The sequence below is a fragment of the Plecotus auritus genome, assembly GCF_963455305.1.
Source record: "Plecotus auritus genome assembly, chromosome: 11".
Taxonomy (NCBI): Eukaryota; Metazoa; Chordata; class Mammalia; order Chiroptera; family Vespertilionidae; genus Plecotus; species Plecotus auritus.
In genome coordinates this window covers 23,778,398-23,797,526 of record NC_137777.1, presented here as the reverse complement: position 1 = coordinate 23,797,526, position 19,129 = coordinate 23,778,398, and the positions used below count along the sequence as shown (strand labels likewise).

Below are 19,129 nucleotides of genomic sequence, written 5' to 3'. Positions count from 1 at the left end.
TTTGAGCTTATACATATTGTGTCAATCAAGAGCATATGTAATATATCTAAAGCATGAGGTAAAAATTTTCTTCATAAATTATTTCATAAATAAATAATTTGCTTGAAAAAGTTTACAAAAATATTTGTGCTTTTACTAACTGCTCTACAGATCTTTTGTGGTTCATGTAAATGGATTGATACAGACAGCATTTTGCTCTGCTGAACTCAAAATACAAAAAGGAACATGAAGAGAGTCTTCATCTCTCAGGCAAACTTCAGCAAAATTGGGTCCATGAAACTTCATTCATTAAATTTTTAAGTGAACATGAATTTGTTGGCTTCAGTACCTGAAGTGTAACTTTATCCTTTCAACTGAAGGACATAATTCACTCTCAGACCTTTGGCTTTAACATTTTATATAATGTATAATTTTGGGTACACTTAATGGTCAAATTTTGTATTATTACAGGTGGAAAAACACCAGCCATCTCAAGGGTTTTGTGCTTGCAAGAGCATGTAATTTCATTTTTTTGAACCAATTTAATCAATGCTTGTTTCACGTGAGTAAATTTACACTCTTGATGATTGGCTTACATGTGAGAGTGACGAAAAGGAAGATCATTTCCCCTTTTAAAATGTCAGTTTAAGTCTTGGGGAGCAGAAATAGATTAGGGGACTAATCCTTGTGATATATTGTACTATTTAACTTTGCTGCTAAGATGCTATAGCCTGAGATTTTATCAGTTAGATACAAGCTTCAGCAGTTTTAGGTGGTATTAACCCTTTAAATACAAACTGTTTTACTCTTCAGATTCATATTTCAAAATTTATTTGATCTAATATTTTTAGTTAGTCATGGCTCAAGAATGTTTCACTCAGATCCTTTATTTCTCCTGAATAAAAATGCTTCTCACTGCACCGTGCATATTTCCATAAATGTCGGTAAGCTAATTTATGGCTTAAAAAAGAAAATAAAGCTCTATATTTAATATATGAATACTTTTTACAGTGGAAATTGGCAGTGGACAGTATTAAATGACTCTAGTGTGAAAATATGCAGGTGGTCCTTAGTAGCTGACTATGAGATTTACTGAAGATTTTGATATTAATTCTCCCTGCAAGCAGGACTATACGTATATAAATCTTACTCTGTTCCCAAATTAATTTAAATTGATGGTCACATATGAATAACTCCATGCATATAAGGTTCATTGTCTTCTCCTTTAGGGAATATATTGTTTGCCTCATTGTGAAACTGTATTTTGATTACTGTTTTACCGGACTAGTTTACCTATTGCAAAAGAATTATTGCTTTTCTATTCATAGTGTCTGGGACAGGATACCAAAATTCTGGAATAAAAATGCTAGAAAAAGGAATCACAGATCTGCCTGACTAGGAATAAAGATCTTAAAAAAAAAAAAAAGCAGTAAGGTTGGCTTTTTCACTTCTGATAATAGTATGTTTCAAAATATACACTTAGCTTTTTTTCCTTTTAAAAGATGCAATAATCATTTAGTGAAAAAATATTTTGGAGGAAATTACTTCATCTTTGGCTTAAGGATTCATGATTGTACGTACCTCTCTAAAATTCTAATTTTAATCATTTTGCAGTTTGGAGAAGGAAGGATGTTTCTTCTTTTTGCACAAAATTAGTTTAAACTGATTTTCACTAGAGGAAAAACATGCCACTTAAAGTCACCCAACTGAAGAAAATGAAGTCCAACCTCCCAAGAGATATTTACTTAGTTTTTAACATCTACTATACTTTGGATCCTGTCATGGTACTCCTATGCATTGTTAGTTTTTAGAAATTAAAAAAAAAAAAAAAAGGAAAGGGAAAAAAAAAAACAACAAACACCTACCTGGCTCAATTCAGTAACTTATTTTGAGAGAATTTCACTTAACAATGAGAATATTTGGAGATGTGAAGTAGTAAAAAGAATGCCATGCTTAATTCAGTGTTCCCTATCTGCTTCTATAACTCCAAAGAGCTGCAGGTACTAATCTTGCAGTACTTGAATAATGTTCCCATTTTATCTATTTTGTGGTACCCCATTTAAGCACCCACAAAGCTTGCTAGTTTCCCCCTAGCCCACAAAACCATAGCAACCTGAGTCTGCACTTCTCCAACTCAGGATAGAGTTCAAGTTCTCATTCTCACTTGCCATCAAATGCATGGGAAACACAGACCACCGACTAGGTGCCCTAAGACTTCTTCATGCCCTAGAAAAAGGGCGGGGGAGGGGCCGCGCGCGCGCGCACACACACACGCGTGCACACACACACACACACACACACACACACACACACACAAATCCTGCGTCGTTTAATTGGGAGGGAGAAGGCAAAGTAACACCCCAAAAGGTAAAAGCACTTTTAAGAGTTCTTTTGACTGTTCCTGAGAGCATCTCCGAGTGTTTGGGACCCACGATCTGGCCGCCACGCACTGGCCCCCACCTGCCCCCCACCCCCTCCCAAGGTAAGTCCTTATCTTTACCACGTTATTCCTAAAGCTTTCGGATTTTTCCTGGGTTTCCAGCCCGCACGTTCACACATGGGGGTGGGGGAGGAGGAGGGGGGAGAGGCGGGGCGGGAAGGTAGCCGGGTCCCTGCACCGCGCCGCTCTCATTTGCGGCGCTCAGACTCGGGCGAAGTTCTCGCGCAGCCGGCTGGCCGCGGCCGGGGCCGGTCCCGGCGGGCGGCGGCGGCGGCGGGTGCTCGGAGCCGGGCGGGGCGGCGGCGGCGGCGGCGGCAGCGCGGGGACGCGCGCTGTCTCTTTAAGGGAGCTCGGTCTGGGGTGGCGCTTTCCTCCGCGAAGGCTCCTTTGATATTAATAGTGTTGGTGTCTTGAAACTGACGTAATGCGCGGAGACTGAGGTCCTGACAAGCGATAACATTTCTGATAAAGACCCGATCTCACTGCAATCTCAAGCGTCCTCTTTTTAGGTGCTGCTCGTTTCTCCAGACCCCGCGTCCTCTCGATCGCTCTCTCGCCTTCCCATTATTTTTTTTTTTTAACAAAAAACAACACCCCCCTCCCCTCTCCCACCCGGCACCGGGCACATCCTTGCTCTATTTCCTTTCTCTTTCTCTTGCTCTCTCTCTCTCTCTTTTTTTTATAAAAGGGGGGAGGGAAGGAAAAGGGGGGGAGGCAGGAAAGACCTTTCTCTCCCCCCCCCCCCCAAATAATCCAAGATCAACTCTGCAAACAACAGAAGACGGTTCATGGCTCTGGCCGCCGCGCCACCATCTTTCGGGCTGCGGAGGGTGTTCTTGACGATTAATCAACAGGTAAGGAGGGGAGGCCCGGGCGGCCGCGGGGCCGGGGCGCGGGGGGCGCGGGGGGGAGCGGGAGCCGCTCGGCCCGGCCGGGCACCGCGCTGCGAGTGCTGCGCCCGCGCGTGTGTGCGCAAAATGTGGGCGATCGCGAGCGGGGAGCCCTGGGAATTAAAAGTGACTTTCTTTGAAAAAAAAAAAAAAAAAAAAAGCGGAGGGAGAGTGTGCAGAAAGCCAAGCGCAGGCTTCTCGGGTTTCACATGCATTTTCTTTCTTCCTTTTTTGCGCGTGTGATTTCTTTCTTTCTTCTCTTCTGCTCTCTTGTCCCTCCCTTCCTCTCCTCCTTTCGGTGGGTCTAAGGCATCTGAGCCTTCGAAACGAGCGACTTCAAACTGCAGTAGCCCCTGGAGTCAGGAGGGTCAAGTTCAGCCGCCGGGGAGGAGGAAAAACAAATCCCCATTTGCCAAAAAAAGAAGTTTCAGGCCGGTGCCCCCTCCCCCTCGCAGCCCCACTCCCCCTCGCTGTCTCTCTCTGGCTGATTTTAATTCTCTCCTACCGGGCGCAGCGGAGGAGCTGGAGGTGGTTGGACCCAAGGGGCCGCCGCCGCCGCCACCGCCGCCGCTGCAAGTTTTCTGGGGCTCCTGACAAGCGGGGAGCAGACTAGGCACCAGCATGCAGAGTAGTAAGTTGGGCGAACTTGGGAGGGTCGGGAGGGGCCTTCGTGTGGTCCCCAAAGTAGGCAAACAGCACAGGACTGGCGTTGGCTTGGAAGAGTTTGCAAAGCCAGGCTTCAAACTTTTTTCCCTTCAAGGCCCAGCTGGGCTGGAGAAGGAGGCTGGTCGCATCCCCTGATGCACCCCGCCTGTGCGCGGCTCAGGGCGGCTAGACCGAGGGGGTCCATGCCCCGCCGTGCCATGTGGCAGGGCCTTGCAGCCGGGGCGCTTCCGTAGGGGCTGAGGAAGGGGCAGGCTTCCTCTGCGGTGCGGATGATGCGCCATGTGTCTCGGGTCAGCGGACACTGGCCGGTGATTACACGCCTGACAGCGGTGGGACATCCCGGCGGACGGGCGCTTCGCCTTCTGTCTAGTTCCTGTTTGGGTTCTAGAGAAACGCATCGTGGAAAGGCCAAGGCAAACACCACTGCCCCCTCCAATAACTCCAGGATTACAGGACCCCATGAATAATTTGAGGGTGAGGCGGAGGTGGGAGTTGTTTGAAGTGCAAAGCTGTTTTTGTGGCTGGGGAAGCTTTTTTTTTTTCTGGTTTTGTTTTGTTAGTACCTGTGTGCGATGGTGGTGTCCCCCCCTCCCCACCCCCCCTGGGAAGTGGTCGCAGTTTTATGGCCCTAAGACTCTAAAGCAATTGAAGTTAGAGGGCGAGAAGGACTGGTGGGTTGCAGGGGGAATCTGGGGCTTATTCCATTTTAGGTCTTGCTTTACTTCCTCCTATCTTTTTTTAGGCCTCATAATTGGTATCTAGGAAAGTTTTTGAGTCAGAGCGATGGATCTTAATGATGAACCAAAAGTATGATAGGATATTCATCCTTGCCCTATTTTGGACAATCACGGCTAGACTTTTCAGTGAGGTAAGTGAAGTTGAGAAGCTGAGAGGAGAAGTTAAATCGCAGAGAGGTTAGGCCGATCCCTGATGCATTGCACTTTTGTAGAGTCCTTGAACTTTCGTAAACGCACCAGGTGAACAGGAAAAGGGTCTGGGAGGGTTACTAAGTGCAGAGGGAAAACCCAGCTAAGGGCCCGAGACTAAAATTACACAGAAATGATAACTCTAGGCCTGGTTGTTGGCTAACATTTGATTGCTCAAGGCAAAAATAAAATAGGAACCTTCCAGCCAGTCTTCAAAGTCTTTCAGCTCTTTAAGTTAAAAACCTATGGATCTTGGCTGGCATCAAGTTACTTTCCTGCCGGTTTTAGGAAAAGTTGATCATTTCGAAAAGGCTGCCAGAGTTAAAAATGCAAGGGGCAGCGAAGGAAAGTAATGCGCGCAGCCAGTTCTTGACGTGGACAAAATGAGAATGAAAGTTTCTGAACTCACTGTTGTCAGATTTCTTACAGGCTGCTCATTTGCTTAGAACACTTTCTCAGATATTCCACCAGTTAGTGTGAAACAGCCAGCCAGCTCTAAAATGGAGTGGGCTTTTTTTTTTCTTCCCCCAAGTATGCCAGGGTTGTGAATAAATACAGGGTTTGTATGGGAAGATGAAGCATTTCCTGTAAGTTGTGATGCTGACAGGACAGTCTGGAAATGATACCAACATTTTGAGGATTTTTTTTTTTTTACCTTTAAGTGAAAGTTTATTAATCGCATGCTTAATCTTAAGAAGTCAAAAATATCGTTCTTAGAGCTTCTCCCTCCTCCGATAGTTAAACTTCCCTTTAAGGTTATGCCCTGGGATGAACCATCTCAAGGTTCAGTTTAATATGCAGGGCCACTAACGTGCTGAAGTTTGACGATTATTTCTGGATATTAATAATGTGAAAAGGAAGCTTCTGAGGGGAAATATAATGGAATTGCCAACATTCTGACTTGATTTCTCTAAAGGTGAGGCTTCTCGAAGCTTCAGTAACACTCTGTTGGCAAAGTATTCTTTCCCATCCGTGAGCTGATGTTTGCGGCTTACCGATATATCTGTTGTTAGGATTTATGTGTGTAGAATACTTTCCCGCACATAATAATAACTAAATCTGACACTCTCCCAGTAAATAGTGGAACATGACAAGTTCTTTACAAAAAAAGTTTGTCACCCCTTTGAATTCTAGACGCTGTGAGGGTCTCTGCTGCTGTTTCGATGCTGTCCTTTGTGTCTTCAAGGTAACATTAAGTGTAAGGAGAAAAGTGTCCTAGGAGCTGAGAAGTCTGAGTTGATTTTAGACCTCAGCATGTTGACGATAATATTTTAAGTGATTTTACAAAAATTTTGCTTAAAAACAGGTTAGACTCTCTACCAGTGTGCTAATCATAAGTGTGGGCCATATGCCCCCTACCATGTTTTCAGTATTATTTTTACTTTTCTTTTAAGTCATATTGCTTCTAAGTTGACTCTGATTTCCGCAGTGTAGGTCTCTCAAATTCACATAAGGAAATCTTCATTCATCAGGAAAACCTTCAAAACAGGGAAATGAATACAGCTGTGGAAAAGCTGCTTTTAAGATCCTAGTATCTCAATGATGTTTCTATTATATTATCATTATTATTATTGCGATTATTATTATTTTGTGTGTGTGTGTGTGTGTGTGTGTGTGTGTAGAGAGAGAGAGAAAGAGGCAGAGAGGGAAATACCACAATTTGTATTTAAGGATCTGCATATTTCTATGAAGAATGCCAAAAGGTGTTAAGTTTTAATAAACTGCTGTCTTACCTTCTTTATTGAAGTAAATAAACATTACCGAAAGTTTTAAAAGAACTTGTAGCATATTGTTTTTGAGCTAGAGCTTTCTTTTGAATTAAAAATGAGCACAAATATTGGTAACTGGCCTTTAAATGCTTTCCGTAATACAAATACATAAAATTTATTTTTTGTTACTTTAATATTCCTTCAATAGCCAACAATACTATAACAATACTATGCTATTGTGTGTAAAGCAAAACAGACTTTTTAAAAAGTTTGGCGCAGGTGTTTGTCATCAATTTCAAGGGAAAATTATTATTTTTGAAATAAGTGATGCACTTAAAATGACGTGCACATTAAAACATATTCTTATTAAGATATTCTCTGGTGTGTAAAATGAAGCCATTCATTCAACAGACTGACAACTTTCCACTTGGTATTTGCCTTTGCTTAATTTAGTTTCCGCAGGACAGCTAGTGTGGTAGTCTGCATCTGTTTTTGGCAGGCAAAGAAAACTATAAACTCAGACGGTTCTGTCCCAAACAGTGCAGCTCACAAGTTACAATCAATTTGATAAAAGCAGCCAAGTTTTATGGACTTGCTTTCTGTTGTTCATCCTGGGTGAAGCTTTCAGGTAACTGAGGTTTCTTTCTCTCTCCCTTTTGCTGGTTGTAACTACTAATATCACTGATAACTAATTCTGAGTCTTGTTTACTACTCTCTCGTATTTTTTTTTTAATTGAAATTTGGAGAAATTAATGGCAGCATATCCAGACTTGGTTTTACCTTGCGATAACTACATTCCTCTTTTAATATCCTACTGAAAGAAGTGAATTTTTTTGTTTCTATAATAGTCATGATTTATGGAATTGTAGGGTCCCCCTTAGATAAAATATGAAGGAACTCTTGAAGCCTTTGCCAAGTAGAAATTTAATCTGCTTTTCTAAGGGTACTTGTAATTCTTATGTCTAGAGGAGTCTAATGCGCTTTGTAATCATTTACGTTGAAAAAAAAAAATGGAGCCGAGTTTTGGTAATTATCAAAATTATGTATCTCCTAAAAACTTTAACCAGTGGGTTAAAGTAAATATGCTAAAATGCCAAGTGTTGTTTTATACTACTGTTCAGTAGCAACCAGGGCTGCTGAGGGAATAGCCACTTTAAAAGATGTGTCCTGGAGTAGAAGTGGGTCTTAAGCCGTTGGTTTATTTGTGTAGGATATCTGATTAATTATATGGGGCCCTTCTAAGGTCTTCAGTGTTGGGCTTATGGTCATCTTGAGGCTTGTCCTGTCACCCCGTGCTTCTCTGATCCCTGAGAATGGAGTTCGCTGGTCTTTGGTTTGGTTCTCTGATGGGTATAATAATGTAGAACTCGATTGAGGTTAGAAAGAGAACTTTTAGAGTTAAGGAAACCTCACTGAATTTGAAGAAGAATCTGTGATAAAAATAATTTAAATTGTTAAGAGTTAGATGAAGAAATCTGGTCACTTAGCAATGCCTACTTTTTGTCATCCCACTTTTTTTTTTTTTCTCAAGAGCACAAATACAAGTAGCAAAACAAAGATGAAATTATCTGTATTTTCAATTTGAAGCATCATTGGAGATCATTTTATGATTGAGAGCTATGATTGAAATACCAATAACATCTAGACACTTCAAAGAAGACACGAAGGCTACGCTTTTTCGTTCCTAAGTATGTTTCATTAAAAATTAGAAAAAACTTTTAATTTTTAAATATTTCTACCTCTTTAAAAACCTGCAGTAAATACTTTACAAGTGGCTAGACACCTTCCCTGGTGGTTTAGTTTATACAAGCAGGAAACTTTCTCTCCTACTCTTTCTCTCTTTCTTGTTTTCTTTAAACCAACTGACGTAATGCCAAACTTTGCTTTAAAAGAACAGACAGAAGTAATTGGTAGCTTTTAACTTTTAATAATGTTCTGGATTGGTTTTAGTGGCCAAAATGCCATTTAAAAAAAAAGTTCAAGTAAGAACGGGCTTGTGGCCTGAGGAAGAAAGGCTCTGTTGATGTAGTTATTTTTATTCTTGTTTTTCAATCTGTTATTAAAAATCTTTCCTGCTGAACACTGCCGGATTTCTCCAATCGCTCTCTGTGATGGCTGGTGCATTTCAGGTTACCGTAACTTAAACAGTTTTGGGGTTTTGGGGAGAAATGGGTATTTATGTTGCGTTATTTCTTTCTTATTTGGAAAAGAACATTTGTTTTTGTTTCAATGGAGATGAATTAATTAAGATTATCAATGGCGACAGGTCAGTGAATATGTTTATATAAAGAACGCTACACCTGTTAGCAAGAGCCTGAACTGTGGAAGTTTAATTGTGACATTAATCATTTTTATGTGCAGAGGAAGGAAAATAGATGAAACTTTACCAAAATATATTTTGAGAGGGAAAACGTTCATTTTAAGGGTCAGTTTGTTTCTGCTGGCGTTTTTGTTTTTTTCCCCCTTTCTCCCAATTTTAGTTGATCATTCTTTAACCCTATTAATTACACAGTGTTTTTAAGTTTCCATTTTTTCCCCCCATAGTCATTTTCTCTTTTCCTGATCTTGCGCAGGCGAACAGAATTTTCTCCAGTTAGGAGACATCTTGGTGATGTTGGTTGACATCAGGGCAACTTCAGAAGCTGGCAAGTCGGACAATCTTTCAGGAGGGCAAAGAGATTTGTGCCAGTGTTTCCTTCCTTGGGGAAAGACACCCCACCCAGAGATGGGGCCCTCGCCCCACTTGATGGGCCAGAACTGAGCAACATTGCTGATGGGAATTGTTCCTAAGGTTGAAATCTTATGGTTACTTGTCTGGGACTTGGCTTTTAACCCCAAATTTGTTCTGAGATTTTTTTTTCAGAGTATATTTTAGAAATAATACATACTGAAAATTAGGCCTCACGTTGATAGCTTAAAACGCCTTTTAAGACATTTATAATGGTCGTAAAAAACCCTCCACATATTTAGGGAAGGTGAGGTGTTCTCTCATAGAAATTTGACAGTTCTGATTTACCTTTATGTGTTCCTCACTTTTTCTTGTGAGGACTCTAGATGTGATTTCAAATCAGAGGCATTCTTTCTTTGCTAATTACTTTTTTCCTTAAGGAGTTGTCAGGAAAATCTTTAGAAACTTAAAGCTATAACTGGTTTGCATCAGAGTGTCTTCAAGTAAGTCTTGCTTTATTTTATTCCCCCCCCCCAAGTTTTCAATCCTAAATTTGAAGTTACGGGTTTCTCTGTTAATGCGTTTTTATTTAATGAATGTTGGCTTATTCAAAACTGAGGGAACAGTAATAAAGGTTTGCAAGAAGGGAAAAAAAAGGGAGGAGGAGGTGTTCAGAGCTGCCATCCTTTAATATCAGCAGTTTGTTTACTGTTCCGAGGCGGGGAGGGGTTGGAGAGGCTTTGTGGAAGATGACATAAAAAAAAATCCATCAATTGCGCATATGATCCCCTCCCCTTAAGGTTTACTTAAACAATATGTTTCAGTTTTGCCTCAAACCACTCGGCACCACTTCTGCTCCAAGAATCCACCACTATCTTGGATCCTGAGCCATTAAGGATGACACTTTCTGTTATATAATGAACTTCAGTATTGTTTGAACAAAGGTAACATTTTGATTTGTGCAATTTTGGGGTGATAGGATATCTACAATATGAGAGAAATTGAGCAGTGTGAATGCCTGCAAGTGCTTGAAGTATTCACAATAGCTATTCTGTATTTAAATTATTGCTGCTCTGTGTGCATGCTATTGTATGTGTGTGTTATGCATGTAATGTATATGGACTGATAATCCGTAGGTACACTTTGATGGTGGAGTCTTAATATGCTGAGCCATTAACTCTACTCTTTAAACTCAAATCTTTTAAGAAGATACATGACCTACTTTATAAATTCTAGAAGTTTGAAATGAGTATGGAGTTTAACAGTAATGAAAGCCATTACTATCACAATACTAATATCACCTCTGAATTTACTAAGAAATTTAAGAAATGACAGAAAACTATAAATCAAAATGCTACCATTCAGCATCTTTTAAGATAATGTTTTCAAAGCCTCATTTTTGTCCAGAGTAGCAGTTAAGTGATGGTGCCATTTCTGAATATATCCTTTTATGGGATAGCACTTTACAGTCTACAATTCTGTCATCTCAAAACGTTATGTAGAAATAATATAGAACATGTAAAGACTCCATACTATGACCATACCATTTTCCCCTAGGGTGATGGATTCTGTGCGTCACCCAATTGTGATGCTTGTTTGCCGGGCTTGTAATACTGGTTTTGAGGGTTGCTATATGTCCTATTTCATCAGGCAACACTGTACAACAACTTTGGTATCTAGGTGATTGACACAGTCAAAATAGGCTCTGGAAAATGTTCCAAATACTTTTAAGTATGTCAGAAGTTAACTTATATATTCAATTTATTTAACACTTGAATAAACAAATGACTCATTGTCAGCTCTTTAAGCCTCCTATAGTAGTGTTAGAAGGAAATATTCAAGTATCCATAGTTTATTTTGTTTCTTTTTTCTTTTATTTGAAGGGAGCATGGTTCATTTATTTGCATTTATAATTGTTTCATCTGTTAATTACTTTGCATTCATGGCAGTGAGTAGCTTAGTATTGTAAAGAATAATAAGCATATTCATATTATCGAATGTTTATGTCTCAAGCCTTAAAAAAGCATTAACATTATTTTATTAAATTGAGCATTATAATAAGCAGAAAGGAACCCAGTGTAGGATGATAGATACAACACAATTGCTATTTAGACATTAAATATATTTTAGCTGTTGAAAAAAGAAGAGATAAGAGATTTTGCTTTAGAGCTTTTTATTTGTTATATCTGAACAGAATTTATGAAACTTACAAATCAAGAAACATTTATAATATAATGTGCTTCTTTATTAGATTCTACAACATAGCTTTCAGTGAATTCTTGTGAATCACTATTTTGATTTCTCCTTATAGAATTATCTATTATGTCTGAGATCAGATACATCTATAAATAGTGTGAATATATGCGGTAGAAATTTGTTTGTGGAATCTAAATTTCTCTATTACATGATATACTTCATGTGCAGAGGCATCAAGCATTACTAATCTAGTTTTAGCTTTATTTTTCTCTGAGCTATGCACAAGTGCAGCATATGAATTTGTGGCTTCATATTAATTTACTGTGTACATGAACGTGCACATATCTGTAGTCTCACTCATATAGAATGTTTTTGCATTACAGGCACTGAATGGAATTTTAACATATTACCTATTATTTGAAATGACTTTAGTCTTTGTAATACACATTTTAATTACTTAATGCATCCCAACGCTGATTTAGAGGTTAATTTAATTATAATTTTGGTTCTGAAATGACAGCAAGATTGGCAAAACACATTAAAAACCAACTTCTACTTGTGACTTCTCTGTGATGTCATTATCCACACAGCATTCTTAGCTCTGAAAGATGTAGAAATAAATACAGCAGCCTGTTTTTCTCTCAGTACTATGAAGTAATCCCCACTATATGCAAGTTCCTAAAAGAGAGTTTGGTTCTGCTTTACTTTTTGATGCCATTAAATATTTTTGAAAGAGAATCTAGCTGACTTTAACTTTTAAAAATGCCATTCCACTGATGGTAGTTAAGAATGATCACATATATATTAATTGGAATCAAGGCCCATGTTATAAATTTCCTCAAATATTAGTGTAATTGTTAAATGATGAATAATTCTTTATTCATTATTTTTAGATATACCTTTGAGATCTTTTAAAATCATGTGTTTCTGTATTTGATGGCTGAATTTTTTATGTTAATAAATAAATTCAAATTATAAATTGAGAAAACAGAAATGATTATGTTTAATACTGTCTTTAAATTACTCTTTTAAAAAATGATTGCAAGTGTTGCTCTTCAATTATGCAAACTTAGGTAAGTTTTAGAAAACAACTTAGGTACAAGTGACCAAAGCAATCACATATCCAAGTAGTAAGTAACATAAAGCAGTATTTCCTGTAAATGTATAAGCAAAGAGTAAAATATGTTTCTCCTTTATTTTTAGAGCGAATTTGCATTACACTCATTGGATATAAAATGTGGTCAATTACTGTAAAAAAAGTCACTGTCATCTTAACCTAAATTACAATGGACAGTTTATTTTACTCTCTATCTCATCACTGTTTATTTTACCTTTAAATGTCCCATTCTTAAGATAATTTATGTTGTTGAAAGAGTGCCCTAGTTATTTACTTTTTACTTTTTCTTTGTATTTGATAAGCTTTCAGTAAGAAAGCTGCCACTTGTAAAATTTTAGGCCAATCATAATGTACACATTTTATGTGTAAATATGTGTTCATGATCTTGTATGTTCACTTTGTCAAACATTTAACTCTTTGGTGTTACACTTTTGTACACACCTGTCCTGTACTTTTTCCTCCAAGAATAGTTCAGCATATCATTATTCACATGTAATTATGTCTACATGCTATTGACACTTCCTGAATACTTCAATGTATCAGTGATAATAATAAAAATTTTAAAATGAGACCAATAAAGATTACAAACGGAGACTAGGAGGTTAGATATGAGTGTAAACAGGTTTTCATCATCTTCGTTTTTCCCATTTTTTTGGTTCCTATATAAAAAGAGAGAGAGCTGAAGAAAAGGGGGACTTGAATACTGTACACTCCATTATGATGTAAGGAACTATTGCTCTATCTAGCTTCATTTATGTGTATATTTTTGACATAGAAAACTTTTGACCTCTTTGCCTGAGGTACGTGGGGACTTTAGATAAACCCCATTGGGGTCACACTCATCAGTTCTGGCTTTGCGTGACAAAAAGCATTCTCTAGCTTCTGGTGCGCTACTTTGCTGTTCTCCTTCAGGAGTGGAAGTCCCGTGAGTTAATTTGGCACTTGAAAGCACAACTCGAATTTTTCCTTTTTGAAAATCCTCTGGCTGGTTTTCAGAGTAAGCAGAGATCACGGGCAGCGTGATGTTGTTCATTTCAGGATGCTAAGGGAAATAATGCCGAGCCCAAGCCTGCTTCCTTTGGATTATTCTGCCATGCTTTATTACCATTTTTTTCTTTCCTTTTTTTTTTTCCTCTTTGGGAATCTAATATTTCAGTTTTTGGAGAAATAAGTATTTCTTCTTTTAGTGGAAAAATGTGCTAGCTGTGGGTGTTTTTTTTTGCCTACGTTTCTTTATAATATTTATTTTGGGGGGGACGGTATAAGAAGAGGAAAGGCATACACTGTAAAATAATTTCACTTATTGAATTGTTGCGAGCAGGCCTTTACCATCCTATTTGTCTGAGGAAATGCATTGAATGAAATTAAAGTTGTGATATAATTTTGAAACAATTGTAAGCACCAACTGACAGATTTCTGGCAAAAAGATTAAGACAATTTTAGTTACTCAGTGCTGCTACCAAACTCTGTAGTCCAAGTTTATAAATATGTATCTGACAAGTTGATCACGGCTGATGCTTGAAATGAATGTGTCCTGGTTCAGGGAAAAGAGTGCTTACATTATTCTCACCGTCAGTATGCTTTATTTGGATTTGCAAGAAATAGAATGCCAACTATCCTGTTATCAGCCCTTAGGGGTCTTCAGTAAAGAGTTTTATTGTTTATGGTAGCTTATATCCAATAACATCAAGCACTGGCAGCTTAACATAGTTGTACGTTGAGCCTTAGCAAAGTTCAATAAGTGCTTGTATTTCCACCAAGATTTAGGGAGTAATGAACTAGAGTAGTAGCCATCTGCTAAGGATGATTCTGAAGTTTGGAATTTGTAGCTGATTTTGGGGAGCTACGGCATAAATGTAAGAACAGGTAGAAATATTCAGAGCAATCACCTTTTATAAAAGTTCTGTCTTTCACATCTAGGAAAATAGAGCAGTGAATGTTTGCGTTTTGTATGTTTTGTCTCCAAGCAGAGGAAACTGACAGTTTTACGTTTTAAGTGCCGAAAGTTGTTCTTGGCTAAACAGTCCCTGAGTTAATCACTGGGATGTTAACTGGAATTTTTGTCTTTAAAAGTTTTCAATTTTGAAAACGAAATATGCTTCCATTATTCCCAAATTGACATCCTGCATTCTGGATTGGTTTTTAGAGAAATGTTTTCCAAATTCTCTTGGATTGCTTGAAGTCCATTGATTTTGAAATAATTTAGTTTTGTTTTTTTAAGCTTTTCAGAAAGGAGAGGAAAAACTTCATCTTTTTAGGGTTTTCTTATTACAGAATCCTTGTTATTTCCCATAAGATGCAAATTAATTTTGCATTAATTTTGTATTTTTACTTTTGCATTATCTTCTTAGAAACTCATTTGAACTATCAAATTGAGAGGTCAGTGATTTCATTTCACCTTCCAGAGCTTCCTATGATAAGATATTTTGGTCATTTTTAAGGATTCACTATGGAGAAATCCTTTTTTATGTTAATTGCATACTTTTATTTTTACTTCAAAAATTGGTGTTTGAAAATCATATAGTTATTCTTTTAGGTAATTGCAAAAATTCTGAATGGTGTAAAATAACATGACATTTAGTTATTTCTCATTTGCATCTTAGGCAATTTGTATCTAAAAATGTGATTGAAGGAAAAAGAAAAAAATATTGTAACCACCTTTGAAATCAACTTAAGATATTCCTGTGGAATTTTCCAAAAGTAAAAAGAAAAAATTAAATACCGGGAATGCACAGGGTTAAAAGTAAATCTGTATATACAATGAAGACTTTAATCTGACATATTTTAGTGTAAAGGTGTTTTTAGTATAAAGATTTTCTCTGGTTTTGCCTGTATTTTATTTTGTGCAAACGACTGCTTAAAATGATTGGCATCCTTAAATTATAGTTATGTGTAAAACAATTAAGGCTGCTACTATGAAGAAGCAACAGCTCTGCACACTGGTCTTAAAGCCTGTTTACAAATATTTTTGTTCGGAATAAATGCATCAGGCCCTAGAGAAATAGATACAAAATTGCAAACTTAATATCCCTAACACATCACCCAGGCTATTCACTGAAGGTGGAATTGACTCGGAGAGAGTGCCCAATTTGCCCTCCTGGTGGAGTGTATTTAACAGTATTTTGGTGTCTCCACTGGTAGAAATGTGGACATTTCAACCAAACACGCCCTCATTGGGTCCTTATGATGTCAGGATAACATTTTGCCAAAAGTTGGGTCCAGTGTAATCAAAACCACGTTGCACAATTAGGCTAATGTGGTGACTCCAAATCATGTTAAATGTGCTATTTCGAAAGGATAATTTTAGAAAATTTACCTATTTAAAATCTAATGGAAGAGCTGGGACAGCGTTTTTAGGTTTAATTCAAAGCCTCTAGATACAGATAACGAATAAAAAAATTTCCCAGATTGTTTCTTCTTTTCGTAATTAGGGTTTATTTGCACAAACAGCATTGTAGAAATAATTTGACAAAAGATGATTATGTAAAAATATGAGCAAACTTTCTGAGCCCAATAATATGTGTTCTTTATTTCATTAAGTTACGTCAATAAAACCGTGGAGATGGATAAAAATTTAAGCACCTATTTGAGCTCAGATTGAGAGTGTGAGAGAATATTCTTAGTTCTGTGCCTGTGCTCTGAAACCTGGCCCCCATCTGTTTTGCTGATGGGCACATAGTTCATCATATGTGTGTCAATGTATAATATAGTTCATCATATGTGTGTGAATGTATAATGCCCTGCTTCCCACATACATGAGGGAATAATGGATCTAGACTTTCGAATCTTTTAAATATATATAATACATACATATGTGTGTGTGGTGTGTGTGTGTGTGTGTGTGTGTGTGTATATATATATATATATTGTTGTTGTTGTGGAAATATAGACCCTGGCCAATAAAACACTTATTTTCTCAGTGGCCAAACTTGCTTTGAATGGTCTGTTGAAAATCTGCTATTCAAGTTTAAGTTTTGTGTCTCTTTAATTCGGGTATTATTCAGAGCGGCCATAAGGATCATGCTTTCTTTTGAATGATAGAAGGGACATGAACTACTATCCATTCTAGTAGAATCATCTTGTTTTACAAAGAAGAAAACTGAAGATTAAGTGAATTTCCCATGATCATATAGCTACTTAGATCAAGGACTGAACTTGAACCTGTGTCTGGTCACCATCCTCATTTGTACATAAAACACTAGACAGCTTTGATGTTTGTTGAGGAAATCTGCCTAACGTTTGTGATTCATTAATTTTCCTTTTTCCTTTTGTAGATAGATATGAGAATAGACTTAGAATGTAGTATGCAGCAGGGAATTGATCGTATAGTAAAGCAGTTGGTATATTCATAATATTTCTCTATCAATACCTTATGAAGAAAGGGGAATCAAATGTTTAGACATTATTCTGGAAGGTTAAAAGTTACTGCAGAAAATCTTGGCTTACTGTTTCTTTCAAACACTTGAATGATAGAAGCTTCTTTGGAATATCTTAATAAAACCCAGTTGGTACTGAAGAATTGTTTATAAAATTGTTATTAATAAGAAGTTAGTTTGCATTATTCTTCTCCCTTTAGCTTAAAATACCTCCAACATTTATCTATTTTGAGATAGTGGTCCATTTGAATTAAGGATATTTTATCTTCCAAGAAACTGGACTTTTTATTTATTTATAACAGCCATAAGTCCCTTGGTTGGTTGAAAACTATAGACAGCATCTGTGAGATTAGGCCTGAATGTGCAATTAATTATTAAAATGTGGTTGAAAAATTATTTGTGGCATTTTACATAAACTCCTCAGCATTTATAAAAATTAACAGAAGAATAATAAAGGAACCTCATTTATTTTAAACGCCTTTCTTCTTAATCCTGTCTTTTGAGTGATACATTTCAGCCTAAATATAGTGAAAATGAAATATTTTAAAATAGAAATTTAATGCCGTTTTTTAAAGAATTTCTGCAACGTTCCATATTTTATCTGTGACCTCACTATACATGATGGATGCAGTTAACTTTTCTTTATTGGTTACAGTTAAGCTAATTTAAATCATTTACTTTGTTGCATTGGAAAAACAGGAAAAAATTTTCTTCTTAGGTATCTGAGGTATTTTACCTGTTTCTTGTGTTTGTTTTTCTGTCATTTTTCCAGTGTTAATAGTTATATTGTATAATGTAGAGGGTTAAGGCAACTCCCTGCATCAGTGAAATTTACAGTTTACAACCCTGGATGCTACTGTCATTTCCTTTTTGCTTTAAAGAATTGTGGTAGGTTCCATGCAGAAAGATGTGGGACCCAAGACACTTCCCACACTCTTTCAAGTCAGCTGCAGAAGTGGAGGCCGTGTGTCAGACCCTGGAAATGGGCTGGTTTGGTCCAGGGTTTGATTTGAACCCACTTCATGTTGAGTTGCAAAGGTTGCCTTTTATGTGTCTGGGTTTGCCACTGTTTGTATTTTAACTGGACGACAGGCTTGTTTTTAATTTGGTTTATTAATGTTTCTTTAGGTGAAAACCTGGTACAGTGGCTGCGAATAGTTATTCCTTCAAAATGAAACAGTTTGCTTGGGGAAAATAATCATATTCAGCCACTTAGAAATAATCAATGAGATCAGAGAATAATGGAGTGATTATTAACATTTAAAAGCAATTCTTCTAACATGGGTTAAGAAGCCATTTTAACTATTATGCTGGTCATCTCACATAAAATCGCTTTCGGTGTGTAGTAAGCATATTGTACAGAGAAAGGCTAAAACCTCCAATTATTCTTATTACATAACTATCTAGGAATTTTTTCCATCTTTTCCTTTGGCTTTTATTTCTTTATATAGTTGATTTTTTTTAAATCCTGACTGTGATTATAATTTTCCATCCAATGTATACCTGGTAGAACCCTAGGAAATGCTATGAATGTCTAATTTGCCCTAATTTTTCTTAATTTATTTTCCGAAATAAATTATTGGTGTCTCCCCCAATATACAGACAATTTTTTTTTCTTCTTTTACTTTAGGAGAACCTAACCATGTACTTTTGTCATTGAAGACCAAAATAAGTTTAAAGTGGCTCTCACTCTGGGCTTTGTTGATCAGAATATACTTTTTGTTATCGTTGTTGACTTATAGGTCAAATCCAGAAAAGGTTGAAATAAGATTTTTTGTATTTCATTTTTTCTTGCCATTTATTAAGGGACTTGCGTTTGTGAGAAATTACTAGTAGTGTGCATTTAATTTTCTTTTGCTCCCTCTTTATCACAACTCTGCTGATATATTCCCTTACTTTTGGTAAACCTCTTCTCACATATTCTTTTTTATATTTTATATCCCGTTTTATGCTTGTTCTCATGGCACATCTTTGTGAGCAAAGACTATCCTGGATGTTTTATAGAGGGTAGTTAAATGGCATTTATCTTCTGCCCATTTGGATTGTCATCCAATTGTAGTTGCTTATGGAGCGTTCTTGGAATCTAGGAATAATCCAGTTGCGATTCTGTAGCTAATATATGGCTACTGAAACTGATTGATAGGTTAGGGTTTAAGCACTGG

At 37.3% G+C, this 19,129-nt stretch overlaps 1 protein-coding gene across 1 annotated transcript in view; it reads left to right on the top strand.

Annotated features, from left to right (window-relative positions):
- The first annotated feature begins 2,842 nt into the window (after positions 1-2,842).
- The window catches only part of TRPS1 (transcriptional repressor GATA binding 1), a 229,499-nt gene continuing 213,212 nt past the window's right edge, over positions 2,843-19,129 (top strand). Inside the window, exon 1 of the mRNA XM_080647260.1 lies at positions 2,843-3,273. The gene's annotated coding sequence lies outside the window, so the exon portion shown is untranslated. The remainder of the gene's footprint in view (positions 3,274-19,129) is intronic.